Source organism: Triticum urartu, chromosome 7A (assembly GCF_056163025.1).
Source record: "Triticum urartu cultivar PI428250 chromosome 7A, HENAU_Tu73, whole genome shotgun sequence".
Taxonomy (NCBI): Eukaryota; Viridiplantae; Streptophyta; class Magnoliopsida; order Poales; family Poaceae; genus Triticum; species Triticum urartu.
This window is the reverse complement of record NC_141879.1, coordinates 246,430,528-246,446,732: the sequence shown is the minus strand read 5'-3', so window position 1 is coordinate 246,446,732 and position 16,205 is coordinate 246,430,528.

The following is a 16,205-nucleotide window of genomic DNA, read 5'->3' as shown; positions in this document are numbered from 1 at the left end:
GGCTGGTGGCCCCACTTGGTGGACCCCCGGGACCCTCCCGGTGGTCCCGGTACATTACCGATAAACCCCGAAACTCTTCCGGTAACCAAAACAGGACTTCCCATATATAAATCTTTACCTCCGGACCATTCCGGAACTCCTCGTGACATCCGGGATCTCATCCGGGACTCCGAACAACATTCAGTAACCACATACAAACTTCCTTTATAACCCTAGCGTCATCGAACCTTAAGCGTGTAGACCCTACGGGTTCAGGAGACATGCAGACATGACCGAGACGTTCTCCGGTCAATAACCAACAGCGGGATCTGGATACCCATGTTGACTCCCACATGTTCCACGATGATCTCATCGGATGAACCACGATGTCAAGGACTTAATCAATCATGTATTCAATTCCCTTTGTCTATCGGTACGATACTTGCCCGAGATTCGATCGTCGGTATCCCGATACCTTGTTCAATCTCGTTACCGGCAAGTCTCTTTACTCGTTCCGTAACACATCATCCCATGATCAACTCCTTGATCACATTGTGCACATTATGATGATGTCCTACCGAGTGGGCCCAGAGATACCTCTCCGCTTACACGGAGTGACAAATCCCAGTCTCGATTCGTGCCAACCCAACAGACATTTTCGGAGATACCCGTAGTGTACCTTTATAGCCACCCAGTTACGTTGTGACGTTTGGCACACCCAAAGCACTCCTACGGTATCCGGGAGTTTCACAATCTCATGGTCTAAGGAAATGATACTTGACATTAGAAAAGCTTTAGCATACGAACTACATGATCTTGTGCTATGCTTAAGATTGGGTCTTGTCCATCACATCATTCTCCTAATGATGTGATCCCGTTATCAACGACATCCAATGTCCATGGTCAGGAAACCATAACCATCTATTGATCAACGAGCTAGTCAACTAGAGGCCTACTAGGGACATGGTGTTGTCTATGTATCCACACATGTATCTGAGTTTCCTATCAATACAATTATAGCATGGATAATAAACGATTATCATGAACAAGGAAATATAATAATAATCAATTTATTATTGCCTCTAGGGCATATTTCCAACAGTCTCCCACTTGCACTAGAGTCAATAATCTAGTTCACATCGCCATGTGATTAACACTCACAGGTCACATCCCCATGTGACTAACACCCAAAGAGTTTACTAGAGTCAATAATCTAGTTCACATTTACCATGTGATTAACACTCGATGAGTTCTGGGTTTGATCATGTTATGCTTGTGAGAGAGGTTATAGTCAACGGGTCTGAACCTTTCAGATCCGTGTGTGCTTTACAAATCTCTATGTCATCTCCTAGATGTAGCTACCACGTTCTATTTGGAGCTTATCCAAATAACTGTTCTACTTGGAGCTATTCTAAATTGTTGCTCCATTATATGTATCCGGTATCTCTACTCAGAGATATTCGGATAGGTGTTAAGCTTGCATCGACGTAACTCTTTACGACGAACTCTTTTACCACCTCCATAATCGAGAAAATTCCTTAGTCCACTAGTTACTAAGGATAACTTTGACCGCTGTCCCGTGATCCATTCTTGGATCACTCTTGTACCCCTTGACTGACTCATGGCAAGGCACACTTCAGGTGCGGTACACAGCATAGCACACTGTAGAGCCTACGTCTTAAGCATAGGGGACGACCTTCGTCCTATCTCTCTATTCTGCCGTGGTCGAGCTTTAAGTCTTAACTTCATACCTTACAACTCAGGCAAGAACTCCTTCTTTGACTGATCCATCTTGAACACCTTCAAGATCACGTCAAGGTATATGCTCATTTGAAAGTACCATTAAGCGTTCTGATCTATCCTTATAGATCTTGATGCTCAATGCTCAAGTAGCTTAATCCAGGCTTTCCATTGAAAAACACTTTCCAAATAACCTTATATGCCTTCCAGAAATTCTACGTCATTTCTGATCCACAATATGTGAACAACATATACTTATCCGAAATTCTATAGTGCTCCCACTCACTTCTTTGGAAATACAAGTTTCTCATAAACTTTGTATACATCCAAAATCTTTGATCATCTCATCAAAGCATACATTCCAACTCCGAGATGCTTACTCCAGTCCTTAGAAGGATTGTTGGAGCTTTGCATACTTATTAGCATCTTTCAGGATTGACAAAACCTTCCGGTTGTATCACATACAACCTTTCCTCAAGAAAATCGTCGAGGAAAACAATGTTTTGACATCCTATCTGCAAGATTTCATAAATAATGCAGTAATCGCTAATATAATTCCAATAGACTCTTAGCATCGCTACGAATGAGAAAGTCTCATCGTAGTCAACTCCTTGAACTTGTCGGAAAACATCTTAACGACAAGTCGAGCTTTCTTAATGGTGACATTTACCATCATTGTCCGTCTTCCTTTTAAAATCCATCTGCACTCAACAGCCTCACGACCATCAAGTAGTTCTTCCAAAGTCTACACTTTGTTTTCATACATGGATCCTCTCTCGGATTTTATGGCCTTGAGCCATTTATCGGAATCTGGGCCCACCATCGCTTCTTCATAGCTCGTAGGTTCATTGTTGTCTAGCAACATGACTTCTAAGACAGGATTACGCACCACTCTGAAGTAGTACACATCCTTGTCATCCCACGAGGTTTGTTAGTGACTTGATCTGAAGTTTCATGATCACTATCACAAGCTTCCACTTCAATTGATGTAGGTGCCACAGGAACAACTTCCTGTGCCCTGCTATACAGTAGTTGAAGTGACGGTTCAATAACCTCATCAAGTCTCCACCATCCTCCCACTCAATTCTTTCGAGAGAAACTTTTCCTCGAGAAAGGACCCGATTCTAGAAACAATCCTTTATTGCTTTCGGATCTGAGACAGGAGGTATACCCAACTGTTTTTTGGGTTGTCCTATGAAGATGCCTTTATCCGCTTTGGGTTCGAGCTTATCGGCCTGAAACTTTTCCACATAAGCGTCGCAGCCCCAAACTTTTAAGAAATGACAGCTTAGGTTTCTCTAAACCATAGTTCATACGGTGTCATCTCATCGGAATTACGTGGTGCCCTATTTAAAGTGAATGTGGTTGTCTCTAATGGTTAACCCATAAACTATTGTGGTAATTCGATAAGAGACATCATGGTATGCATCATATCCAATAGGGTGCAGTTATGATGTTCGGACACACCATCACACTATGGTGTTCCAGGCTGTATTAGTTGTGAAACAATTTCCACAATGTCTTAATTCTGTGCCAAACTCGTAATTCAGATATTCATCTCTATGATCATATCATAGATATTTTATCCTCTTGTCTCGACGATCTTTCAACTTCACACTGAAATTACTTGAACCTTTCAATAATTCAGACTCATGATTCATCAAGCAAATGTACTCAACATCTACTCAAATCATCTGTGAAGAAAGAACATAACGATATCCACTACATGCCTCAGCACTCATTGGACTGCACACATCAAAATGTATTACTTCCAACATTTTGCTTTCTAGTTCCATTTTACTGAAACCGAGGCTTTCAGTCATCTTGCCCATGTGGTATGATTTGCATGCCTCAAGTGATTCAAAATCAAGTGAGTCCAAACGGTCCATTTGCATGGAGTTTCTTCATGCATATACACCAATAGACATGGTTCGCATGTCTCAAACTTTTCAAAAAATGAGTGAGCCCAAAGATCCATCAACATGGAGCTTCTTCATGTGTTTTATACCGATATGACTTACGTGGCAGTGCCACAAGTAGGTGGTACTATCATTACTATCTTTTGGCATGAACATGTGTATCACTACGATCGAGATTCAATGAACCATTCATTTTAGGTGCAAGACCATTGAAGGTATTATTCAAATAAATAGAGTAACCATTATTCTCCTTAAATGAATAACCGTATTGCGATAGACATAATCCAATCATGTCTATGCTCAACACAAACACCAATCTCGATGGTAGAAGGAGTGTACGATATTTGATTATATCAACATTGGAAACACTTCCAACACATATCGTCAGCTCACCTTTAGCTAGTCTCCGTTTATTCCGTAGCTTTTATTTCGAGTTACTAACACTTAGCAACCGAACCGGTATCTAATACCCTGGTGCTACTAGGAGTACTAGTAAAGTACACATTAACATAATGTATATCCAATATACTTCTATCGACCTTGCCAGCCTTCTAATCTACCAAGTATCTAGGGTAATTCTGCTCCAGTGGTTGTTCCCCTTATTACAGAAGCACTTAGTCTCGGGTTTGGGTTTAACCTTGGGTTTCTTCACTAGAGCAGCAGCTGAATTGTCGTGTCATGAAGTATCCCTTCCTGCCCTTGCCCTTCTTGAAACTAGTGGTTTCACTAACCATCAACAATTGATGCTCCTTCTTGATTTCTACCTTCGCGGTGTCAAACATCGCGAATATCTCAAGGATCATCATATATGTCCCTGATATATTATAGTTCATCACGAAGCTCTAGCAGCTTGGTGGTAATGACTTCGGAGAAACATCACTATATCATTTGGAAGATTAACTCCCACTCGATTCAAATGATTGTTGTACTCAGACAATCTGAGCACAAGCTCAACAATTGAGCTTTTCTCCCTTAGTTTGCAGGCTAAGAAAATCGTCGGAGGTCTTATACCTCTTGACGTGGGCACGAGCCTGAAATCCCAATTTCAGTCCTTGGAACATCTCATATGTTCTGTGATGTTTCAAAAACGTCTTTGGTGCCTTAACTCTAAACCGTTTAACTGAACTATCACGTAGTTATCAAAATGTGTATGTCAGATGTTCGCAACATCCACAGACAACGTTCGAGGTTCAGCACACTGAGTGGTGGATTAAGGACATAAGCCTTCTATGAAGCAATCAGGACAATCCTCAGTTTATGGACCTAGTCCGCATAATTGCTACTATCTACTTTCAACTAAATTTTCTCTAGGAACATATCTAAACAGTAGAACTATAACGCGAGCTACGACATAATTTGCAAAAATCTTTTGACTATGTTCAGGATAATTAAGTTCATCTTATGAACTCCCACTTAGATAGACATCCCTCTACTCATCTAAGTGATTGCATGATCCGAGTTAACTAGGCCGTGTCCGATCATCACGTGAGACGGACTAGCCAACGTCGGTGAACATCTTCATGTTGATCGTATCTTCTATACGACTCATGCTCGACCTTTCGGTCTTCTGTGTTTCGAGGCCATGTCTGTACATGCTAGGCTCGTCAAGTCAACCCTAAGTGTTTTGCATGTGTTCCGAGGCCATGTCTGTACATTCTAGGCTCGTTAACACCCATTGTATGTGAACGTAAGGATCCATCACACCCGATCATCACGGCGTGCTTAGAAACGACAAACTTTAGGAACGGTGCACAGTTAGGGGGGAACACTTCTTGAAATTTTAATGAGGGATCATCTTATTTACTACCGTCGTTCTAAGCAAATAAGATGTATCAAGATGATAAACATCATATGCAATCAAATAATAGTGACATGATATGGCCAATATCATATAGCTCCTTTGATCTCCATCTTGGGGCTCCATGATCATCTTGTCACCGGCATGACACCATGATCTCCATCATCATGATCTCCATCATCGTGTCTTCTTGAAGTTGTCACGTCGCTATTACTTCTACTACTACAGCTAACGGTTAGCAATAAAGTAAAGTAATTACATGACATTTATGTTGACACGCAGGTCAAAAATAAATAAAGACAACTCCTATGGCTCCTGCCGGTTGTCATACTCATTGACATGCAAGTCGTGATTCCTATTACAAGAACATGATCAATCTCATACATCACATATATCATTCATCACATCCTTTGGCCATATCACATCACATAGCATACCCTGCAAAAACAAGTTAGACGTCCTCTAATTGTTGTTTGCATGTTTTACGTGGCTGCTATGGGTTTCTAGCAAGAACGTTTCTTACCTACGCAAAGACCACAACGTGATATGCCAATTTCTATTTACCCTTCATAAGGACCCTGTTCATCGAATCCGATCCGACTAAAGTAGGAGAGACAGACACCCGCTAGCCACCTTATGCAACTAGTGCATGTCAGTCGGTGGAACCTGTCTCACGTAAGAGTACGTGTAAGGTCGGTCCGGGCCGCTTCATCCCACGATGCCGCCGAATCAAGATAAGACTAGTAACGGCAAGCATATTGAACAAAATCAACGCCCACAACTACTTTGTGTTCTACTCGTGCATAGAATCTACGCAATAGACCTAGCTCTGATACCACTGTAGGAGAACGTAGCAGAAATTCAAAATTTTCCTACGTGTCACCAAGATCTATCTATGGAGAAACTAGCAAGGAGGGGAAGGAGAGTGCATCTACATACCCTTGTAGATCGCTAAGCGGAAGCGTTCAAGTGAACGGGGTTGATGGAGTCGTACTCGTCGTGATTCAGATCACCGATGATCCTAGTGCCGAACGGACGGCACCTCCGCGTTCAACACACGTACAGCCCGGTGACGTCTCCCACGCCTTGATCCAGCAAGGAGAGAGGGAGAGGTTGAGGAAGACTCCATCCAGCAGCAGCACAACGGCGTGGTGATGATGGAGGAGCGTGGCAATCCTGCAGGGCTTTGCCAAGCACCACAGAAGAGGAGGGAGAGAGAGATGCAGGGCTGCACCAACGAGAGATCGAATCGCGTGTTTGTGGGCAGCCCAATGCCTCAATATATATAGGGAAGGGGAGGGGCTGCGCCCCCTCTAGGGTTCCCACCCCTAGGGGGGCGGCAGCCCTAGATGGGGAGGCAAGGGGGCGGCCAAGAGGGGATGGGAGAGGGAGGCGCACCAATATGGGCCCTAAGGCCCATATCCCATTAGGGTTTGCCCCCTCTCTCTCTCTTAGGCGCATGGGCCTTAGTGGGGCTGGTGCCCTTGGCCCATGTAGGCCAAGGAACACTCCCTACAGCCCATGTGGCCCCCCGGGGCTGGTGGCCCCACTTGGTGGACCCCCGGGACCCTCCCGGTGGTCCCGGTACATTACGATAAACCCCGAAACTCTTCCAGTAACCAAAACAGGACTTCCCATATATAAATCTTTACCTCCGGACCATTCCGGAACTCCTCATGACGTCCGGGATCTCATCCGGGACTCTGAACAACATTCGGTAACCACATACAAACTTCCTTTATAACCCTAGCGTCATCGAACCTTAAGCGTGTAGACCCTACGGGTTCCGGAGACATGCAGACATGACCGAGACGTTCTCCGGTCAATAACCAACAGCGGGATCTGGATACCCATGTTGGCTCCCACATGTTCCATGATGATCTCATCGGATGAACCACGATGTCAAGGACTTAATCAATCCCGTATTCAATTCCCTTTGTCTATCAGTACGATACTTGCCCGAGATTCGATCGTCGGTATCCCGATACCTTGTTCAATCTCGTTACCGGCAAGTCTCTTTACTCGTTCCGTAACACATCATCCCATGATCAACTCCTTGATCACATTGTGCACATTATGATGATGTCCTACCGAGTGGGCCCAGAGATACCTCTCCGCTTACATGGAGTGACAAATCCCAGTCTCGATTCGTGCCAACCCAATAGACACTTTCAGAGATACCCGTAGTGTACCTTTATAGCCACCCAGTTACGTTGTGACGTTTGGCACACCCAAAGCACTCCTACGGTATCCGGGAGTTGCACAATCTCATGGTCTAAGGAAATGATACTTGACATTAGAAAAGCTTTAGCATACGAACTACATGATCTTGTGCTATGCTTAAGATTAGGTCTTGTCCATCACATCATTCTCCTAATGATGTGATCCCGTTATCAACAACATCCAATGTCCATGGTCAGGAAACCGTAACCATCTATTGATCAACGAGCTAGTCAACTAGAGGCCTACTAGGGACATGGTGTTGTCTATGTATCCACACATGTATCTGAGTTTCCTATCAATACAATTATAGCATGGATAATAAACGATTATCATGAACAAGGAAATATAATAATAATCAATTTATTATTGCCTCTAGGGCATATTTCCAACACACAGGCGCCGGACGCGGAGGGTCTCGCCCTGGGGCTGCGCGCCTTGGAGCCAGGGCGCCTTCTTGGGGAGGAGGTGGTGGAGGCGCCACCTGATCCCCGCCTCCTGCGCGGAATGGAGGGCGAGGCATCGAGAGGGACGGCAAGGGGGCGCCCCCTGCGGCGCTGACGAGCTCGGTGATGCGGGCGAGCCAGTCTTCGTAGAGGTCGTCGACGGGGCGGTAGTGCAAGAGCTCTCTTGCCAGGAGCAACGCGGCGTGCGCGCCCGTGGGGGCGCGACGGGCGTGGGACGACGAAGCGGCTGGACTCAGCGACGGTGTGGCGGTGCGGCCCTCCCGCCGTACCGAAGGATGCTGGGACGAGGCTTGATGCTCGTTCCCCGCTGGTCCGGTGGCGGCGTTGGCGGCAGGTGACGAGGAACGATGAGGACGTCCGCCGACGGGCGCCGTCTGGGCGACGCGGGTGGCGAGAGCAGCCCGGCGCTCGGCGTGAGCCCGACGTGCGTCATCCATGGACACGACGGAAGATCGTACGCGAATAGCGGAAGAAAGATTTCGGCGCACCCCTACCTGGCTCGCCAAATGTCGGATTTCGGGTTCCGGCAGACCCTTGAGGTTCGAACACTGGGGTGCGCGCGGAGATCTCTCCCCTACCGATCTGCGTCCAATCTCCTCACGTGATTTGAGCTGGAAACAACGAACAACACAAGGGACACAAGGTTTATACTGGTTCGGGCCACCGTTGTGGTGTAATACCCTACTCCAGTGTGTGGTGTGGTGGATTGCCTCAGGGGCTGATGATGAATAATACAAGGGAAGAACAGCCTCGCGAGAGGTGTTCTTGAGCTGGTGCGATGAACTGCTAGGGTGAGTTCAGTCGCCTCTCTCTCTCTGCTAGGGTTCTACCAGATCTCTAGCCGTCTCTATCTCTCTTTTTTGGTCCCTCCTTCGGGTTGTTCTCTACTCTGTGGTGGCTAGCTCTATTTATAGAGGCCTTGGGCCTCTCCCCAAATAATGAGCGGGAAGGGCGCCAACAATTGGCCATTTTGAAGGGGAACATCTAGTACAAGTTATCCTGACCAAAGGTGGTCTTCGGCTGCCAAAAGCTCTGGTGATGACGCCGTCTTGGGCTCCACGCTGACCTCCGTCCTGCCGCTCTGTTGGTCTTGGTCTTGTTGCACCGGAATGGTAACCTTTTCCCGATGCCTTGGCCTATGCTTACCCCCTTTGCACCAAAGGGGAAACAAGGACACCGCGTAGGCCGGCAACCGCCTGGTCTCGATCGTCATGGCTTGCGTCATGGGCCCCTCGTGAGGTACCCCTGCCTTGATCTCTCCGCCTCCTCGCGAGCCTGCCTAACGAGGCTGCCTCTGAGGAAGCTTCATGTCGTCCGCCCCGTGAGGCTTGGCCCCTCGCGAGAGTCTTGAGCTTGAGCTGATGAAGATGGCCCACGCTGGGCCCCCAGTTGAGCCACGTCGCAGGCCGCAGGCAGGCAAGTCTGGGGACCCCCGTTCCCAGAACGCCGACATTATGTCTTCTCAAAATAACATGGCCAAAGAAAGTTCATCCCTACAAAATCATATAGTTTAGTCATGTTTCATTTTCGTCACACAAGAATGCTATCATCATGCACAACCCCGATGACAAGCCAAGCAATTGTTTCATACTTTAGTAATCTCAAACCTATAAACTTTCACGCAATATATGAGCGCGAGCCATGGATATAGCACTATAGGTGGAATAGAATATAATGAAGGGGGTTTATGTGGAGAAGACAAAATAGGAGAAAGTCTCACATCAACGAGGCTAATCAATGGGCTATGGAGATGCCCACCGATTGATGTTAATGCAAGGAGCAGGGATTGCCATGCAACAGATGCACTAGAGCTATAAATGTATGAAAGCTCAACAAAAGAAACTAGTGGGTGTGCATCCAGCTTGCTTGCTCACGAAGACCTAGGGCACTTGAGAGGGCCCATTGTTGGAATATACAAGCCAAGTTCTATAATGAAAAATTCCCACTAGTATATAAAAGTGATAACATGAGAGACTCTCTACTATGAAGATCATGGTGCTACTTTGAAGCACAAGTGTGGTAAAAGGATAGTAACATTGTCCCTTCTCTCTTTTTTCTCTCATTTTTTGGGCCTTCTCTTTTTTATAGCCTTTCTCTCTTTTTTTGGGCCTTCTCTTTTTTATGGCCCTTTTTATTTATTTATTCCTCACTTGGGACAATGCTCTAATAATGATGATCATCACACTTCTATTTATTTACAACTCAATGATTACAACTCGATACTAGAACAAAGATGACTCTATGTGAATGCCTCTGGCGGTGTACCGGGATATGCAATGAACCAAGAGTGACATGTATGAAAGAATTATGAACGGTGGCTTTGCCACAAATACTATGTCAACTACATGATCATGCTAAGCAATATGGCAATGATGAATGTGTCATGATGAACGGAATGATGGAAAGTTACATGGCAATATATCTCAGAATGGCTATGGAAATGCCATAATAGGTAGGTATGGTGGCTGTTTTGAGGAAGATATAAGGAGGTTTATCTGTGAAAGAGCGTATCATATCACGGGGTTTGGATGCACCGGCGAAGTTTGCGCCAACTCTCAATGTGAGAAAGGGCAATGCACGGTACCGAAGAGGCTAGCAAGGGTGGAAGGGTGAGAGTGCATATAATCCATGGACTCAACATTAGTCATAAAGAACTCACATACTTATTGCAAAAATCTACAAGTCATCAAAAACCTCGGCACTACGCGCATGCTCCTAGGGGGATAGATTGGTAGGAAAAGACCATCGCTCGTCCCCGACCACCACTCATAAGGAAGACTATCAAATAACACCTCATGTTTCAAATTTGTTGCATAACGTTTACCATACGTGCATGCCACGGGACATGCAAACCTCAACACAAGTATTTCTCAATTTCACAACTACTCAACTAGCATGACTTTGATATTATTACCTCCATATCTCAAAACAATCATCAAGCATCAAACTTTTCTTAGTATTCAACACACTCATAAGAAAGTTTTATTATTAATCTTGCATACCAAGCATATTAGGATTTTAAGAAAATTACCATGATATTAAGACTCTCAAAATAATCTAAGTGAAGCATGACAGAACAATAGTTTCTATAAAACAAATCCACCACCGTGCTCTAAAAGATATAAGTGAAGCACTAGAGCAAAATTATAAAGCTCAAAAGATATAAGTGAAGCACATAGAGTATTCTATCAAATTCCAAATCATGTATGGCTCTCTCAAGAGGTGTGTACAGAAAGGATGATTGTGGTAAACTAATAAGCAAACACTCAAATCATAAAAGACGCTCCAAGCAAAACACATATCATGTGGTGAATAAAAATATAGCTCCAAGTAAAGTTACCGATGGAAGTAGACGAAAAAGGGGATGCCTTCCGGGGCATCCCCAAGCTTTGGCTTTTAGGTGTCCTTAGATTATCTCGGGGGTGCCATGGGCATCCCCAAGCTTAGGCTCTTTCCACTCCTTGTTCCATAATCCATCAAATCTTTACCCAAAACTTGAAAACTTCACAACACAAAACTTAAAGTAGAAAACTCGTGAGCTCCGTTAGCGAAAGAAAACAAAATACCACTTCAAGGTACTGTAATGAACTCATTATTTATTTATATTGGTGTTATAACTACTTTATTCCAACTTCTCTATGTATTATAAACTATTTTACTAGCCATAGATTCATCAAAATAAGCAAACAACACACGAAAAACAGAATCTGTCAAAAACAGAACAGTCTGTAGTAATCTGTAGCTAGCGCAAGATCTGGAACCCCAAAAATTCTAAAATAAATTTATGTAAGTGAGGAATTTATCTATTAATCATCTGCAAAATGAATTCACTAAATATCACATTCCAAATAAAAATTACAGCAGTTCTCGTGAGCGCTAAAGTTTCTGTTTTTTACAGCAAGTTCAATCAAGACTTTCCCCAAGTCTTCCCAACGGTTCTACTTGGCACAAACACTAATTAAACACAAAAAACACAACCAAAACAGAGGCTAAATAATTTATTTATTACTAAACATGAGAAAAAAGCAAGGAATAAAAATAAAATTGGGTTGCCTCCCAACAAGCGCTATCGTTTAACGCCCCTAGCTAGGCATAACAAGCAAGAATAGATCTAGGTATTGCCATCTTTGGTAGGCAATCCATAAGTGGCTCTCATGATAAATTCATATGGTAATTTTATTTTCTTTCTAGTAAAGTGTTCCATGCCTTTCCTTAATGGAAATTGGAATCTAATATTTCCTTCCTTCATATAAATAATTGCGCCAATCGTTCTAAGGAAAGGTCTACCAAGAATAATAGGACATGAAGGATTGCAATCTATGTCTAGAACAATAAAATCTACGGGAACATGATTCCTATTTGAAACAATAAGAACATAATTAATTCTTCCCATAGGTTTCTTAATAGTGGAATCCGCAAGATGCAAGTTTAGAGAGCAATCATCAAAATCACGGAAATCTAGTAAATCACACAAAGTTTTGGGGATAGTAGAGACACTAGCACCCAAATCACACAAAGCATAAAACTCATAATTTTTAATTTTAATCTTAATAGTTGGTTCCCACTCATCATAAAGTTTTCTAGGGATAGAAACTTCCAATTCAAGATTTTCTTCATAAGATTGCATCAACGATATGTTTAGTAAACGCTTTATTTTGACTATAAGCGTGAGGAGATTTTAGCACGGATTGCAACAAGGAAATACAATCAATCAAAGAGCAATTTTCATAGTTAAATTCCTTGAAATCTATAATAGTGGGTTTAGCAACATCTAGGGTTTTAATTTCTTCAATCCCACTTTTATCAAATTTAGCATCAAGATCAACAAATTCCGAATTCTTAGAACGCCTTCTAGGTAAAGGTGGATCATATTCAGTCTCATCATTATCAAGATTCATATTGCAAAACAAAGATTTAATAGGGGACACATCAATAACTTTTAGATCTTCATCATTATTTTCATAGGAACTAGAAGAACACACTTTTATAAAGGCATCTTTATTAGCACGCATCCTAGCGGTTCTTTCTTTGCATTCGTCAATGGAAATTCTCATGGATTTGACAGACTCATTGATATCATGCTTACGTGGAATAGATCTAGGTTTCAAAGAATCAACATCAAGAGCAATTCTATCAACGTTCCTAGCCAAATCATCAATCTTAAGCAATTTTTCTTCAATCATAGCATTAAAATTCTTTTGCGAAGAAATAAATTCTTTAATAATAGATTCAAAATCAGAGGGCATCTTATTATAATTTCCATAAGAATTGTTGTAGGAATTACCATAATTATTAGAGGGATTACTAGGATAAGGTCTAGGATTGAAATTTCCTCTATACGCGTTGTTACCAAAATTGTTCCTACCAACAAAATTCACATCCATAAATTCATTATTATTCTCAATCAAAGTAGACAAGGGCACATCATTAGGACCAGAAGAAACACTCTTATTAGCAAATAATTTCATAAGTTCAACCATCTTTCCACTCAAAACATTAATTTCTTCTTTCGCATGCACCTTTTTAGTAGATCTTTCAGTACGCCATTGAGAATAATTAACCATAATATTATCTAGGAGTTTAGTAGCCTCTCCTAAAGTGATTTACATAAAAGTGCCTCCCGCGGCCGAATCTAAAAGATTTCTAGAAGCAAAATTCAATTCGGCATAAAATTCTTGTATAATCATCCACAAATGCAAACCATGAGTAGGGCAATTACGTATCATTAATTTCATTCTCTCCCAAGCTTGTGCAACATGTTCATGATCAAGTTGTTTAAAATTCATAATATCGTTTCTAAGAGAGATGATCTTAGCGGGAGGAAAATACTTAGAGATAAAAGCATCTTTGCACTTGTTCCATGAATCAATACTATTTTTAGGCAAAGACGAAAACCAAGCTTTAGCACGATCTCTAAGCAAGAAAGGAAATAGCTTCGATTTAACAATATCATTATCGACATCTTTTTTCTTTTGAATGTCACACAAATCAATGAAGCTATTAAGATGAGTAGCGGCATCTTCACTCGGAAGGCCGGAGAACGGATCTTTCATGATAAGATTCAACAAAGCAGTATTAATTTCACAAGATTCAGCTTCGGTAAGGGGAGCAATCGAAGTGCTAAGGAAATAATTATTATTGGTATTGGTGAAGTCACACAAATTAGTATTATCTTGAGCCATCTCGACAAACAAGCAAACTAACGCACGAGCAAACAAAAAGCAAACGGGCAAAAAGGCAAACGGAGAAAGAGAGGGAGGATAGAGAGAGAGGGCGAATAAACAGCAAGGGTGAATTGGGGGGGAGAGGAAAACGAGAGGCAAATGGCAAATAATGTAATGCGGGAGATAGGGATTGTGATGGGTACTTGGTATGTTGACTTTTGCACAGACTCCCCGACAACGGTGCCAGAAATCCTTCTTGCTACCTCTTGAGCACTGCGTTGGATTTCCCCGAAGAGGAAGGGATGATGCAGCAAAGTAGCGTAAGTATTTATCTCAGTTTTTGAGAACCAAGGTATCAATCCAGTAGGAGGCTACGCTCGAGTCCCTCGTACCTACACAAAAACAATAGCTCAACGCAACCAACGCGCTTACGGGTTGTCAATCCCTTCACGGTCACTTACGAAAGTGAGATCTGATAGAGATAATAAATAATATTTTTGGTATTTTTGGTATAGAGATGCAAAGTAAATAAAGTAAAAGCAAAGGAATAATAAAGTGATGGAGATTGATATGATGAGAAAGAGACCCAGGGGCATAGGTTTCACTAGTGGCTTCTCTCAAGAGCATAAGTATTCTATGGTGGTTGAACAAATTACTGTTGAGCAATTGACAGAATTGAGCATAGTTATGAGAATATCTAGGTATGATCATGTATATAGGCATCACGTCCGAGACAAGTAGACCAAAATGATTCTGCATCTACTACTATTACTCCACTCTTCGACCGCTATCCAGCATGCATCTAGAGTATTAAGTTAAAAACAGAGTAACGCCTTAAGCAAGATGACATGATGTAGAGGGATAGTTTCATGCAATATGATAAAAACCCCATCTTGTTATCCTCGATGGCAACAATACAATACGTGCCTTGCTGCCCCTTATGTCAGTGGGAAAGGACACCGCAAGATTCAACCCAAAGCTAAGCACTTCTCCCATGGCAAGAAAAACCAATCTAGTAGGCCAAACCAAACTGATAATTCGAAGAGACTTGCAAAAATAACCAATCATACATAAAAGAATTCAGAGAAGATTCAAATATTATTCATAGATAGACTTGATCATAAACCCACAATTCATCGGTCTCAACAAACACACCGCAAAAAGAAGATTACATCGAATAGATCTCCATGAGAGAGGGGGAGAACATTGTATTGAGATCCAAAAAGAGAGAAGAATCCATCTAGCTACTAGCTATGGACCCGTAGGTCTGAAGTAAACTACTCACACTTCATTGGAGGGGCTTGGATGATGATGTAGAAGCCCTCCGTGATCGATGCCCCCTCCGGCGGAGCTCCGGAACAGGCCCCAAGATGGGATCTCATGGATACAGAAAGTTGCGGCGGTGGAATTAGGTTTTTGGCTCCGTCCCCGATCGTTTGGGGGTACGTGGATATGTATAGGAGGAAGAAGTACATCGGTGGAGCTTCGAGGGGCCCACGAGGTAGGGGGCGCGCCCTAGGGGGGGCGCCCCTACCCTCGTGATCACCTCGTGGCTTTCTTGATGGAGGGTCCAAGTCTCCTGGATCTTATCGGATGATAAAATCATGTTTCCGAAGGTTTCATTCCGTTTGGACTCCGTTTGATATTCCTTTTCTTCGAAACCCTAAAACAGGCAAAAAACAGCAATTCTGGGCTGGGCCTCCGGTTAATAGGTTAGTCCAAAAAATAATATAAAAGTGGAAACTAAAGCCCAATAATGTCTAAAACAGTAGATAATATAGCATGGAGCAATCAAAAATTATAGATACATTGGAGACGTATCAGGTAGCACTCTCCCTCGACCCTCTACTGGATCAAGACCTCGAGGGAAGTCATCGAGCTAAAGGTGTGCTAAACACGGAGGTGCCATACGTTAGGT